This window comes from Rhinoderma darwinii (genome assembly GCF_050947455.1).
Source record: "Rhinoderma darwinii isolate aRhiDar2 chromosome 5 unlocalized genomic scaffold, aRhiDar2.hap1 SUPER_5_unloc_7, whole genome shotgun sequence".
NCBI lineage: Eukaryota > Metazoa > Chordata > Amphibia > Anura > Rhinodermatidae > Rhinoderma > Rhinoderma darwinii.
The window spans coordinates 408,877-422,566 of record NW_027461820.1 but is presented as its reverse complement, the minus strand read 5'-3'; the positions used below and the strand labels follow the sequence as shown (position 1 = coordinate 422,566).

The 13,690-nt window shown below is 47.9% G+C and overlaps 9 non-coding genes across 9 annotated transcripts; all 9 read right to left on the bottom strand.

The window, feature by feature from the left end:
• Positions 1 to 1,240: 1,240 nt before the first annotated feature.
• LOC142696861 (U2 spliceosomal RNA) lies at positions 1,241 to 1,431 on the bottom strand. The gene has a single exon (XR_012864711.1). It is a non-coding gene; the product is annotated as a U2 spliceosomal RNA (small nuclear RNA).
• Positions 1,432 to 2,703: 1,272 nt separating this feature from the next.
• On the bottom strand, positions 2,704 to 2,894 carry LOC142696860 (U2 spliceosomal RNA). Its single transcript, XR_012864710.1, has one exon. It is a non-coding gene; the product is annotated as a U2 spliceosomal RNA (small nuclear RNA).
• A 1,276-nt stretch (positions 2,895 to 4,170) lies between these two features.
• LOC142696859 (U2 spliceosomal RNA) lies at positions 4,171 to 4,361 on the bottom strand. Its single transcript, XR_012864709.1, has one exon. It is a non-coding gene; the product is annotated as a U2 spliceosomal RNA (small nuclear RNA).
• Positions 4,362 to 5,665: 1,304 nt separating this feature from the next.
• Positions 5,666 to 5,856, bottom strand: LOC142696608 (U2 spliceosomal RNA). The gene has a single exon (XR_012864488.1). It is a non-coding gene; the product is annotated as a U2 spliceosomal RNA (small nuclear RNA).
• Positions 5,857 to 7,144: 1,288 nt separating this feature from the next.
• LOC142696607 (U2 spliceosomal RNA) lies at positions 7,145 to 7,335 on the bottom strand. Its single transcript, XR_012864487.1, has one exon. It is a non-coding gene; the product is annotated as a U2 spliceosomal RNA (small nuclear RNA).
• A 1,312-nt stretch (positions 7,336 to 8,647) lies between these two features.
• On the bottom strand, positions 8,648 to 8,838 carry LOC142696858 (U2 spliceosomal RNA). The gene has a single exon (XR_012864708.1). It is a non-coding gene; the product is annotated as a U2 spliceosomal RNA (small nuclear RNA).
• Positions 8,839 to 10,122: 1,284 nt separating this feature from the next.
• Positions 10,123 to 10,313, bottom strand: LOC142696856 (U2 spliceosomal RNA). Its single transcript, XR_012864706.1, has one exon. It is a non-coding gene; the product is annotated as a U2 spliceosomal RNA (small nuclear RNA).
• Positions 10,314 to 11,609: 1,296 nt separating this feature from the next.
• On the bottom strand, positions 11,610 to 11,800 carry LOC142696855 (U2 spliceosomal RNA). Its single transcript, XR_012864705.1, has one exon. It is a non-coding gene; the product is annotated as a U2 spliceosomal RNA (small nuclear RNA).
• A 1,276-nt stretch (positions 11,801 to 13,076) lies between these two features.
• LOC142696854 (U2 spliceosomal RNA) lies at positions 13,077 to 13,267 on the bottom strand. The gene has a single exon (XR_012864704.1). It is a non-coding gene; the product is annotated as a U2 spliceosomal RNA (small nuclear RNA).
• Positions 13,268 to 13,690: the final 423 nt, after the last annotated feature.

Below are 13,690 nucleotides of genomic sequence, written 5' to 3'. Positions count from 1 at the left end.
GATTCAGCCTACTTCTAGGCAATTCCATGGGGCCCTGCAGGCTCACACACTCACAGCTACACGGGAGGTGAATAAAGGCCGGAGAGGAAGCCAGACAGGATTTGCTTCTTTTGCTTGCACCACAATGCAGTGCTGAAAGAGGAGGAATCTACATAAAAACGCCTTCCTGGCAACGCCCAAATGCCCTGCTGCCATGCAGATAAACACTGGCAGCGGCAGCAAGTGCATGCCCACAGCCACCCCTTGTTCCTTCACACCTTGTATCAGCTGTAATCCAGTCCAGTCCAGTGCTGCCTGCTGAGCAGCACTGACCAACACTGCCTGGGCCCAGGCTTTTATCTCTGAGGCCCCATTATGATGTCAGAAAGCTGGCTCTGGAATCCTGAGGGCTCCACTATGACACGTGCAAAGTTCCGTCTGAACTTTATATAAGACGGTGAGGCTCAGTCAGTCACTCAGTGTTGCCTGAGAGGGCAACACTGCAACAGCCGGCCGCCAGGCTGTCTTTTTTTTGCACAGCTAGTTGCCTCCAGGAGGCCACAAGAGGGAGACAAGGGACTGCAAAATGGAAAATAGGCATCCACCAACTTTACAGACAACTTCTCCTTGCTCCTACAACCTCCATCCTTGCACAGTTTGTTATTCTTCTAGGTAACATAGTAACAAATCCAAATTGCTGCTCTCTTTGTAGGCAAGCAAGGCTTTGTTGCAACTGCAATTCTTACTTCTTCTTGAAATGTAGGGACGACAGTACATTCCATCACATCCATCTAGTGTACACAGGTAGGTCCATTGTGGCGGGCAGGCGAGCGGGCGGGCTGCTTTATTGGCTGTTTGCTGTTCCCCTACTCCACTCCACTATTTGACTGTTGTGCTGCATCAATCAATCAATCAATCAATCAATCAATCAATCAATCAATCAATCAATCAATCAATCAATCAGTGGCTGGCTCAGGTGCAGCTCTTTAACTTACCTAAAAGGGAGGGCGGAGAGAAGACAAGGAAGGTGAATGAGGTGTTCCAATGTGAAATGCCGGAAACACAGAAACACAGACGACACACAACAAGAGGTGGCAATCTATTCATTAATTGCATTTAATCAATGAGCTCATTATCACTCATGCATTGTCCAACAGGTGTTGAAATAATGGGATTAAAAGGGGAGATCCCTTCAGAAAGACAGAAACAATAGCAAAGACAAAAAACACTTTTGGAATCTGCTTTTAGTCAACACATAAGGAAAGGGTGCACCGGTCCTGGAAATACTGCAATACCAGGTCAATGCGTGGAGTGGACAGAGCAAGCTCTATTTCCATCTCCCTGTTCTAAAAATCCATTTAATATATGGTCCCCAGATAGGGGACGTATCAGATATTAAACTGATAAGAACAGATACTACACTTGATCTTAGCCAAAAGGCCGAGAAGCGATAACCCGAACGGGCGAGCCTGCCCGATACTGCTGTTCAGCCCTTGCAGCGATTCAGCCTACTTCTAGGCAATTCCATGGGGCCCTGCAGGCTCACACACTCACAGCTACACGGGAGGTGAATAAAGGCCGGAGAGGAAGCCAGACAGGATTTGCTTCTTTTGCTTGCACCACAATGCAGTGCTGAAAGAGGAGGAATCTACATAAAAACGCCTTCCTGGCAACGCCCAAATGCCCTGCTGCCATGCAGATAAACACTGGCAGCGGCAGCAAGTGCATGCCCACAGCCACCCCTTGTTCCTTCACACCTTGTATCAGCTGTAATCCAGTCCAGTCCAGTGCTGCCTGCTGAGCAGCACTGACCAACACTGCCTGGGCCCAGGCTTTTATCTCTGAGGCCCCATTATGATGTCAGAAAGCTGGCTCTGGAATCCTGAGGGCTCCACTATGACACGTGCAAAGTTCCGTCTGAACTTTATATAAGACGGTGAGGCTCAGTCAGTCACTCAGTGTTGCCTGAGAGGGCAACACTGCAACAGCCGGCCGCCAGGCTGTCTTTTTTTTGCACAGCTAGTTGCCTCCAGGAGGCCACAAGAGGGAGACAAGGGACTGCAAAATGGAAAATAGGCATCCACCAACTTTACAGACAACTTCTCCTTGCTCCTACAACCTCCATCCTTGCACAGTTTGTTATTCTTCTAGGTAACATAGTAACAAATCCAAATTGCTGCTCTCTTTGTAGGCAAGCAAGGCTTTGTTGCAACTGCAATTCTTACTTCTTCTTGAAATGTAGGGACGACAGTACATTCCATCACATCCATCTAGTGTACACAGGTAGGTCCATTGTGGCGGGCAGGCGAGCGGGCGGGCTGCTTTATTGGCTGTTTGCTGTTCCCCTACTCCACTCCACTATTTGACTGTTGTGCTGCATCAATCAATCAATCAATCAATCAATCAATCAATCAATCAATCAATCAGTGGCTGGCTCAGGTGCAGCTCTTTAACTTACCTAAAAGGGAGGGCGGAGAGAAGACAAGGAAGGTGAATGAGGTGTTCCAATGTGAAATGCCGGAAACACAGAAACACAGACGACACACAACAAGAGGTGGCAATCTATTCATTAATTGCATTTAATCAATGAGCTCATTATCACTCATGCATTGTCCAACAGGTGTTGAAATAATGGGATTAAAAGGGGAGATCCCTTCAGAAAGACAGAAACAATAGCAAAGACAAAAAACACTTTTGGAATCTGCTTTTAGTCAACACATAAGGAAAGGGTGCACCGGTCCTGGAAATACTGCAATACCAGGTCAATGCGTGGAGTGGACAGAGCAAGCTCTATTTCCATCTCCCTGTTCTAAAAATCCATTTAATATATGGTCCCCAGATAGGGGACGTATCAGATATTAAACTGATAAGAACAGATACTACACTTGATCTTAGCCAAAAGGCCGAGAAGCGATAACCCGAACGGGCCGCGCGTTGCCCGAGCCTGCCCGATACTGCTGTTCAGCCCTTGCAGCGATTCAGCCTACTTCTAGGCAATTCCATGGGGCCCTGCAGGCTCACACACTCACAGCTACACGGGAGGTGAATAAAGGCCGGAGAGGAAGCCAGACAGGATTTGCTTCTTTTGCTTGCACCACAATGCAGTGCTGAAAGAGGAGGAATCTACATAAAAACGCCTTCCTGGCAACGCCCAAATGCCCTGCTGCCATGCAGATAAACACTGGCAGCGGCAGCAAGTGCATGCCCACAGCCACCCCTTGTTCCTTCACACCTTGTATCAGCTGTAATCCAGTCCAGTCCAGTGCTGCCTGCTGAGCAGCACTGACCAACACTGCCTGGGCCCAGGCTTTTATCTCTGAGGCCCCATTATGATGTCAGAAAGCTGGCTCTGGAATCCTGAGGGCTCCACTATGACACGTGCAAAGTTCCGTCTGAACTTTATATAAGACGGTGAGGCTCAGTCAGTCACTCAGTGTTGCCTGAGAGGGCAACACTGCAACAGCCGGCCGCCAGGCTGTCTTTTTTTTGCACAGCTAGTTGCCTCCAGGAGGCCACAAGAGGGAGACAAGGGACTGCAAAATGGAAAATAGGCATCCACCAACTTTACAGACAACTTCTCCTTGCTCCTACAACCTCCATCCTTGCACAGTTTGTTATTCTTCTAGGTAACATAGTAACAAATCCAAATTGCTGCTCTCTTTGTAGGCAAGCAAGGCTTTGTTGCAACTGCAATTCTTACTTCTTCTTGAAATGTAGGGACGACAGTACATTCCATCACATCCATCTAGTGTACACAGGTAGGTCCATTGTGGCGGGCAGGCGAGCGGGCGGGCTGCTTTATTGGCTGTTTGCTGTTCCCCTACTCCACTCCACTATTTGACTGTTGTGCTGCATCAATCAATCAATCAATCAATCAATCAATCAATCAATCAGTGGCTGGCTCAGGTGCAGCTCTTTAACTTACCTAAAAGGGAGGGCGGAGAGAAGACAAGGAAGGTGAATGAGGTGTTCCAATGTGAAATGCCGGAAACACAGAAACACAGACGACACACAACAAGAGGTGGCAATCTATTCATTAATTGCATTTAATCAATGAGCTCATTATCACTCATGCATTGTCCAACAGGTGTTGAAATAATGGGATTAAAAGGGGAGATCCCTTCAGAAAGACAGAAACAATAGCAAAGACAAAAAACACTTTTGGAATCTGCTTTTAGTCAACACATAAGGAAAGGGTGCACCGGTCCTGGAAATACTGCAATACCAGGTCAATGCGTGGAGTGGACAGAGCAAGCTCTATTTCCATCTCCCTGTTCTAAAAATCCATTTAATATATGGTCCCCAGATAGGGGACGTATCAGATATTAAACTGATAAGAACAGATACTACACTTGATCTTAGCCAAAAGGCCGAGAAGCGATAACCCGAACGGGCCGCGCGTTGCCCGAGCCTGCCCGATACTGCTGTTCAGCCCTTGCAGCGATTCAGCCTACTTCTAGGCAATTCCATGGGGCCCTGCAGGCTCACACACTCACAGCTACACGGGAGGTGAATAAAGGCCGGAGAGGAAGCCAGACAGGATTTGCTTCTTTTGCTTGCACCACAATGCAGTGCTGAAAGAGGAGGAATCTACATAAAAACGCCTTCCTGGCAACGCCCAAATGCCCTGCTGCCATGCAGATAAACACTGGCAGCGGCAGCAAGTGCATGCCCACAGCCACCCCTTGTTCCTTCACACCTTGTATCAGCTGTAATCCAGTCCAGTCCAGTGCTGCCTGCTGAGCAGCACTGACCAACACTGCCTGGGCCCAGGCTTTTATCTCTGAGGCCCCATTATGATGTCAGAAAGCTGGCTCTGGAATCCTGAGGGCTCCACTATGACACGTGCAAAGTTCCGTCTGAACTTTATATAAGACGGTGAGGCTCAGTCAGTCACTCAGTGTTGCCTGAGAGGGCAACACTGCAACAGCCGGCCGCCAGGCTGTCTTTTTTTTGCACAGCAAGTTGCCTCCAGGAGGCCACAAGAGGGAGACAAGGGACTGCAAAATGGAAAATAGGCATCCACCAACTTTACAGACAACTTCTCCTTGCTCCTACAACCTCCATCCTTGCACAGTTTGTTATTCTTCTAGGTAACATAGTAACAAATCCAAATTGCTGCTCTCTTTGTAGGCAAGCAAGGCTTTGTTGCAACTGCAATTCTTACTTCTTCTTGAAATGTAGGGACGACAGTACATTCCATCACATCCATCTAGTGTACACAGGTAGGTCCATTGTGGCGGGCAGGCGAGCGGGCGGGCTGCTTTATTGGCTGTTTGCTGTTCCCCTACTCCACTCCACTATTTGACTGTTGTGCTGCATCAATCAATCAATCAATCAATCAATCAATCAATCAATCAATCAATCAATCAATCAATCAATCAATCAGTGGCTGGCTCAGGTGCAGCTCTTTAACTTACCTAAAAGGGAGGGCGGAGAGAAGACAAGGAAGGTGAATGAGGTGTTCCAATGTGAAATGCCGGAAACACAGAAACACAGACGACACACAACAAGAGGTGGCAATCTATTCATTAATTGCATTTAATCAATGAGCTCATTATCACTCATGCATTGTCCAACAGGTGTTGAAATAATGGGATTAAAAGGGGAGATCCCTTCAGAAAGACAGAAACAATAGCAAAGACAAAAAACACTTTTGGAATCTGCTTTTAGTCAACACATAAGGAAAGGGTGCACCGGTCCTGGAAATACTGCAATACCAGGTCAATGCGTGGAGTGGACAGAGCAAGCTCTATTTCCATCTCCCTGTTCTAAAAATCCATTTAATATATGGTCCCCAGATAGGGGACGTATCAGATATTAAACTGATAAGAACAGATACTACACTTGATCTTAGCCAAAAGGGCGAGAAGCGATAACCCGAACGGGCCGCGCGTTGCCCGAGCCTGCCCGATACTGCTGTTCAGCCCTTGCAGCGATTCAGCCTACTTCTAGGCAATTCCATGGGGCCCTGCAGGCTCACACACTCACAGCTACACGGGAGGTGAATAAAGGCCGGAGAGGAAGCCAGACAGGATTTGCTTCTTTTGCTTGCACCACAATGCAGTGCTGAAAGAGGAGGAATCTACATAAAAACGCCTTCCTGGCAACGCCCAAATGCCCTGCTGCCATGCAGATAAACACTGGCAGCGGCAGCAAGTGCATGCCCACAGCCACCCCTTGTTCCTTCACACCTTGTATCAGCTGTAATCCAGTCCAGTCCAGTGCTGCCTGCTGAGCAGCACTGACCAACACTGCCTGGGCCCAGGCTTTTATCTCTGAGGCCCCATTATGATGTCAGAAAGCTGGCTCTGGAATCCTGAGGGCTCCACTATGACACGTGCAAAGTTCCGTCTGAACTTTATATAAGACGGTGAGGCTCAGTCAGTCACTCAGTGTTGCCTGAGAGGGCAACACTGCAACAGCCGGCCGCCAGGCTGTCTTTTTTTTGCACAGCTAGTTGCCTCCAGGAGGCCACAAGAGGGAGACAAGGGACTGCAAAATGGAAAATAGGCATCCACCAACTTTACAGACAACTTCTCCTTGCTCCTACAACCTCCATCCTTGCACAGTTTGTTATTCTTCTAGGTAACATAGTAACAAATCCAAATTGCTGCTCTCTTTGTAGGCAAGCAAGGCTTTGTTGCAACTGCAATTCTTACTTCTTCTTGAAATGTAGGGACGACAGTACATTCCATCACATCCATCTAGTGTACACAGGTAGGTCCATTGTGGCGGGCAGGCGAGCGGGCGGGCTGCTTTATTGGCTGTTTGCTGTTCCCCTACTCCACTCCACTATTTGACTGTTGTGCTGCATCAATCAATCAATCAATCAATCAATCAATCAATCAATCAATCAATCAATCAGTGGCTGGCTCAGGTGCAGCTCTTTAACTTACCTAAAAGGGAGGGCGGAGAGAAGACAAGGAAGGTGAATGAGGTGTTCCAATGTGAAATGCCGGAAACACAGAAACACAGACGACACACAACAAGAGGTGGCAATCTATTCATTAATTGCATTTAATCAATGAGCTCATTATCACTCATGCATTGTCCAACAGGTGTTGAAATAATGGGATTAAAAGGGGAGATCCCTTCAGAAAGACAGAAACAATAGCAAAGACAAAAAACACTTTTGGAATCTGCTTTTAGTCAACACATAAGGAAAGGGTGCACCGGTCCTGGAAATACTGCAATACCAGGTCAATGCGTGGAGTGGACAGAGCAAGCTCTATTTCCATCTCCCTGTTCTAAAAATCCATTTAATATATGGTCCCCAGATAGGGGACGTATCAGATATTAAACTGATAAGAACAGATACTACACTTGATCTTAGCCAAAAGGGCGAGAAGCGATAACCCGAACGGGCCGCGCGTTGCCCGAGCCTGCCCGATACTGCTGTTCAGCCCTTGCAGCGATTCAGCCTACTTCTAGGCAATTCCATGGGGCCCTGCAGGCTCACACACTCACAGCTACACGGGAGGTGAATAAAGGCCGGAGAGGAAGCCAGACAGGATTTGCTTCTTTTGCTTGCACCACAATGCAGTGCTGAAAGAGGAGGAATCTACATAAAAACGCCTTCCTGGCAACGCCCAAATGCCCTGCTGCCATGCAGATAAACACTGGCAGCGGCAGCAAGTGCATGCCCACAGCCACCCCTTGTTCCTTCACACCTTGTATCAGCTGTAATCCAGTCCAGTCCAGTGCTGCCTGCTGAGCAGCACTGACCAACACTGCCTGGGCCCAGGCTTTTATCTCTGAGGCCCCATTATGATGTCAGAAAGCTGGCTCTGGAATCCTGAGGGCTCCACTATGACACGTGCAAAGTTCCGTCTGAACTTTATATAAGACGGTGAGGCTCAGTCAGTCACTCAGTGTTGCCTGAGAGGGCAACACTGCAACAGCCGGCCGCCAGGCTGTCTTTTTTTTGCACAGCTAGTTGCCTCCAGGAGGCCACAAGAGGGAGACAAGGGACTGCAAAATGGAAAATAGGCATCCACCAACTTTACAGACAACTTCTCCTTGCTCCTACAACCTCCATCCTTGCACAGTTTGTTATTCTTCTAGGTAACATAGTAACAAATCCAAATTGCTGCTCTCTTTGTAGGCAAGCAAGGCTTTGTTGCAACTGCAATTCTTACTTCTTCTTGAAATGTAGGGACGACAGTACATTCCATCACATCCATCTAGTGTACACAGGTAGGTCCATTGTGGCGGGCAGGCGAGCGGGCGGGCTGCTTTATTGGCTGTTTGCTGTTCCCCTACTCCACTCCACTATTTGACTGTTGTGCTGCATCAATCAATCAATCAATCAATCAATCAATCAATCAATCAATCAATCAATCAATCAATCAATCAATCAATCAATCAGTGGCTGGCTCAGGTGCAGCTCTTTAACTTACCTAAAAGGGAGGGCGGAGAGAAGACAAGGAAGGTGAATGAGGTGTTCCAATGTGAAATGCCGGAAACACAGAAACACAGACGACACACAACAAGAGGTGGCAATCTATTCATTAATTGCATTTAATCAATGAGCTCATTATCACTCATGCATTGTCCAACAGGTGTTGAAATAATGGGATTAAAAGGGGAGATCCCTTCAGAAAGACAGAAACAATAGCAAAGACAAAAAACACTTTTGGAATCTGCTTTTAGTCAACACATAAGGAAAGGGTGCACCGGTCCTGGAAATACTGCAATACCAGGTCAATGCGTGGAGTGGACAGAGCAAGCTCTATTTCCATCTCCCTGTTCTAAAAATCCATTTAATATATGGTCCCCAGATAGGGGACGTATCAGATATTAAACTGATAAGAACAGATACTACACTTGATCTTAGCCAAAAGGCCGAGAAGCGATAACCCGAACGGGCCGCGCGTTGCCCGAGCCTGCCCGATACTGCTGTTCAGCCCTTGCAGCGATTCAGCCTACTTCTAGGCAATTCCATGGGGCCCTGCAGGCTCACACACTCACAGCTACACGGGAGGTGAATAAAGGCCGGAGAGGAAGCCAGACAGGATTTGCTTCTTTTGCTTGCACCACAATGCAGTGCTGAAAGAGGAGGAATCTACATAAAAACGCCTTCCTGGCAACGCCCAAATGCCCTGCTGCCATGCAGATAAACACTGGCAGCGGCAGCAAGTGCATGCCCACAGCCACCCCTTGTTCCTTCACACCTTGTATCAGCTGTAATCCAGTCCAGTCCAGTGCTGCCTGCTGAGCAGCACTGACCAACACTGCCTGGGCCCAGGCTTTTATCTCTGAGGCCCCATTATGATGTCAGAAAGCTGGCTCTGGAATCCTGAGGGCTCCACTATGACACGTGCAAAGTTCCGTCTGAACTTTATATAAGACGGTGAGGCTCAGTCAGTCACTCAGTGTTGCCTGAGAGGGCAACACTGCAACAGCCGGCCGCCAGGCTGTCTTTTTTTTGCACAGCTAGTTGCCTCCAGGAGGCCACAAGAGGGAGACAAGGGACTGCAAAATGGAAAATAGGCATCCACCAACTTTACAGACAACTTCTCCTTGCTCCTACAACCTCCATCCTTGCACAGTTTGTTATTCTTCTAGGTAACATAGTAACAAATCCAAATTGCTGCTCTCTTTGTAGGCAAGCAAGGCTTTGTTGCAACTGCAATTCTTACTTCTTCTTGAAATGTAGGGACGACAGTACATTCCATCACATCCATCTAGTGTACACAGGTAGGTCCATTGTGGCGGGCAGGCGAGCGGGCGGGCTGCTTTATTGGCTGTTTGCTGTTCCCCTACTCCACTCCACTATTTGACTGTTGTGCTGCATCAATCAATCAATCAATCAATCAATCAATCAATCAATCAATCAATCAGTGGCTGGCTCAGGTGCAGCTCTTTAACTTACCTAAAAGGGAGGGCGGAGAGAAGACAAGGAAGGTGAATGAGGTGTTCCAATGTGAAATGCCGGAAACACAGAAACACAGACGACACACAACAAGAGGTGGCAATCTATTCATTAATTGCATTTAATCAATGAGCTCATTATCACTCATGCATTGTCCAACAGGTGTTGAAATAATGGGATTAAAAGGGGAGATCCCTTCAGAAAGACAGAAACAATAGCAAAGACAAAAAACACTTTTGGAATCTGCTTTTAGTCAACACATAAGGAAAGGGTGCACCGGTCCTGGAAATACTGCAATACCAGGTCAATGCGTGGAGTGGACAGAGCAAGCTCTATTTCCATCTCCCTGTTCTAAAAATCCATTTAATATATGGTCCCCAGATAGGGGACGTATCAGATATTAAACTGATAAGAACAGATACTACACTTGATCTTAGCCAAAAGGCCGAGAAGCGATAACCCGAACGGGCCGCGCGTTGCCCGAGCCTGCCCGATACTGCTGTTCAGCCCTTGCAGCGATTCAGCCTACTTCTAGGCAATTCCATGGGGCCCTGCAGGCTCACACACTCACAGCTACACGGGAGGTGAATAAAGGCCGGAGAGGAAGCCAGACAGGATTTGCTTCTTTTGCTTGCACCACAATGCAGTGCTGAAAGAGGAGGAATCTACATAAAAACGCCTTCCTGGCAACGCCCAAATGCCCTGCTGCCATGCAGATAAACACTGGCAGCGGCAGCAAGTGCATGCCCACAGCCACCCCTTGTTCCTTCACACCTTGTATCAGCTGTAATCCAGTCCAGTCCAGTGCTGCCTGCTGAGCAGCACTGACCAACACTGCCTGGGCCCAGGCTTTTATCTCTGAGGCCCCATTATGATGTCAGAAAGCTGGCTCTGGAATCCTGAGGGCTCCACTATGACACGTGCAAAGTTCCGTCTGAACTTTATATAAGACGGTGAGGCTCAGTCAGTCACTCAGTGTTGCCTGAGAGGGCAACACTGCAACAGCCGGCCGCCAGGCTGTCTTTTTTTTGCACAGCTAGTTGCCTCCAGGAGGCCACAAGAGGGAGACAAGGGACTGCAAAATGGAAAATAGGCATCCACCAACTTTACAGACAACTTCTCCTTGCTCCTACAACCTCCATCCTTGCACAGTTTGTTATTCTTCTAGGTAACATAGTAACAAATCCAAATTGCTGCTCTCTTTGTAGGCAAGCAAGGCTTTGTTGCAACTGCAATTCTTACTTCTTCTTGAAATGTAGGGACGACAGTACATTCCATCACATCCATCTAGTGTACACAGGTAGGTCCATTGTGGCGGGCAGGCGAGCGGGCGGGCTGCTTTATTGGCTGTTTGCTGTTCCCCTACTCCACTCCACTATTTGACTGTTGTGCTGCATCAATCAATCAATCAATCAATCAATCAATCAATCAATCAATCAATCAATCAATCAATCAGTGGCTGGCTCAGGTGCAGCTCTTTAACTTACCTAAAAGGGAGGGCGGAGAGAAGACAAGGAAGGTGAATGAGGTGTTCCAATGTGAAATGCCGGAAACACAGAAACACAGACGACACACAACAAGAGGTGGCAATCTATTCATTAATTGCATTTAATCAATGAGCTCATTATCACTCATGCATTGTCCAACAGGTGTTGAAATAATGGGATTAAAAGGGGAGATCCCTTCAGAAAGACAGAAACAATAGCAAAGACAAAAAACACTTTTGGAATCTGCTTTTAGTCAACACATAAGGAAAGGGTGCACCGGTCCTGGAAATACTGCAATACCAGGTCAATGCGTGGAGTGGACAGAGCAAGCTCTATTTCCATCTCCCTGTTCTAAAAATCCATTTAATATATGGTCCCCAGATAGGGGACGTATCAGATATTAAACTGATAAGAACAGATACTACACTTGATCTTAGCCAAAAGGCCGAGAAGCGATAACCCGAACGGGCCGCGCGTTGCCCGAGCCTGCCCGATACTGCTGTTCAGCCCTTGCAGCGATTCAGCCTACTTCTAGGCAATTCCATGGGGCCCTGCAGGCTCACACACTCACAGCTACACGGGAGGTGAATAAAGGCCGGAGAGGAAGCCAGACAGGATTTGCTTCTTTTGCTTGCACCACAATGCAGTGCTGAAAGAGGAGGAATCTACATAAAAACGCCTTCCTGGCAACGCCCAAATGCCCTGCTGCCATGCAGATAAACACTGGCAGCGGCAGCAAGTGCATGCCCACAGCCACCCCTTGTTCCTTCACACCTTGTATCAGCTGTAATCCAGTCCAGTCCAGTGCTGCCTGCTGAGCAGCACTGACCAACACTGCCTGGGCCCAGGCTTTTATCTCTGAGGCCCCATTATGATGTCAGAAAGCTGGCTCTGGAATCCTGAGGGCTCCACTATGACACGTGCAAAGTTCCGTCTGAACTTTATATAAGACGGTGAGGCTCAGTCAGTCACTCAGTGTTGCCTGAGAGGGCAACACTGCAACAGCCGGCCGCCAGGCTGTCTTTTTTTTGCACAGCTAGTTGCCTCCAGGAGGCCACAAGAGGGAGACAAGGGACTGCAAAATGGAAAATAGGCATCCACCAACTTTACAGACAACTTCTCCTTGCTCCTACAACCTCCATCCTTGCACAGTTTGTTATTCTTCTAGGTAACATAGTAACAAATCCAAATTGCTGCTCTCTTTGTAGGCAAGCAAGGCTTTGTTGCAACTGCAATTCTTACTTCTTCTTGAAATGTAGGGACGACAGTACATTCCATCACATCCATCTAGTGTACACAGGTAGGTCCATTGTGGCGGGCAGGCGAGCGGGCGGGCTGCTTTATTGGCTGTTTGCTGTTCCCCTACTCCACTCCACTATTTGACTGTTGTGCTGCATCAATCAATCAATCAATCAATCAATCAATCAATCAATCAGTGGCTGGCTCAGGTGCAGCTCTTTAACTTACCTAAAAGGGAGGGCGGAGAGAAGACAAGGAAGGTGAATGAGGTGTTCCAATGTGAAATGCCGGAAACACAGAAACACAGACGACACACAACAAGAGGTGGCAATCTATTCATTAATTGCATTTAATCAATGAGCTCATTATCACTCATGCATTGTCCAACAGGTGTTGAAATAATGGGATTAAAAGGGGAGATCCCTTCAGAAAGACAGAAACAATAGCAAAGACAAAAAACACTTTTGGAATCTGCTTTTAGTCAACACATAAGGAAAGGGTGCACCGGTCCTGGAAATACTGCAATACCAGGTCAATGCGTGGAGTGGACAGAGCAAGCTCTATTTCCATCTCCCTGTTCTAAAAATCCATTTAATATATGGTCCCCAGATAGGGGACGTATCAGATATTAAACTGATAAGAACAGATACTACACTTGATCTTAGCCAAAAGGCCGAGAAGCGATAACCCGAACGGGCCGCGCGTTGCCCGAGCCTGCCCGATACTGCTGTTCAGCCCTTGCAGCGATTCAGCCTACTTCTAGGCAATTCCATGGGGCCCTGCAGGCTCACACACTCACAGCTACACGGGAGGTGAATAAAGGCCGGAGAGGAAGCCAGACAGGATTTGCTTCTTTTGCTTGCACCACAATGCAGTGCTGAAAGAGGAGGAATCTACATAAAAACGCCTTCCTGGCAACGCCCAAATGCCCTGCTGCCATGCAGATAAACACTGGCAGCGGCAGCAAGTGCATGCCCACAGCCACCCCTTGTTCCTTCACACCTTGTATCAGCTGTAATCCAGTCCAGTCCAGTGCTGCCTGCTGAGCAGCACTGACCAACACTGCCTGGGCCCAGGCTTTTATCTCTGAGGCCCCATTATGATGTCA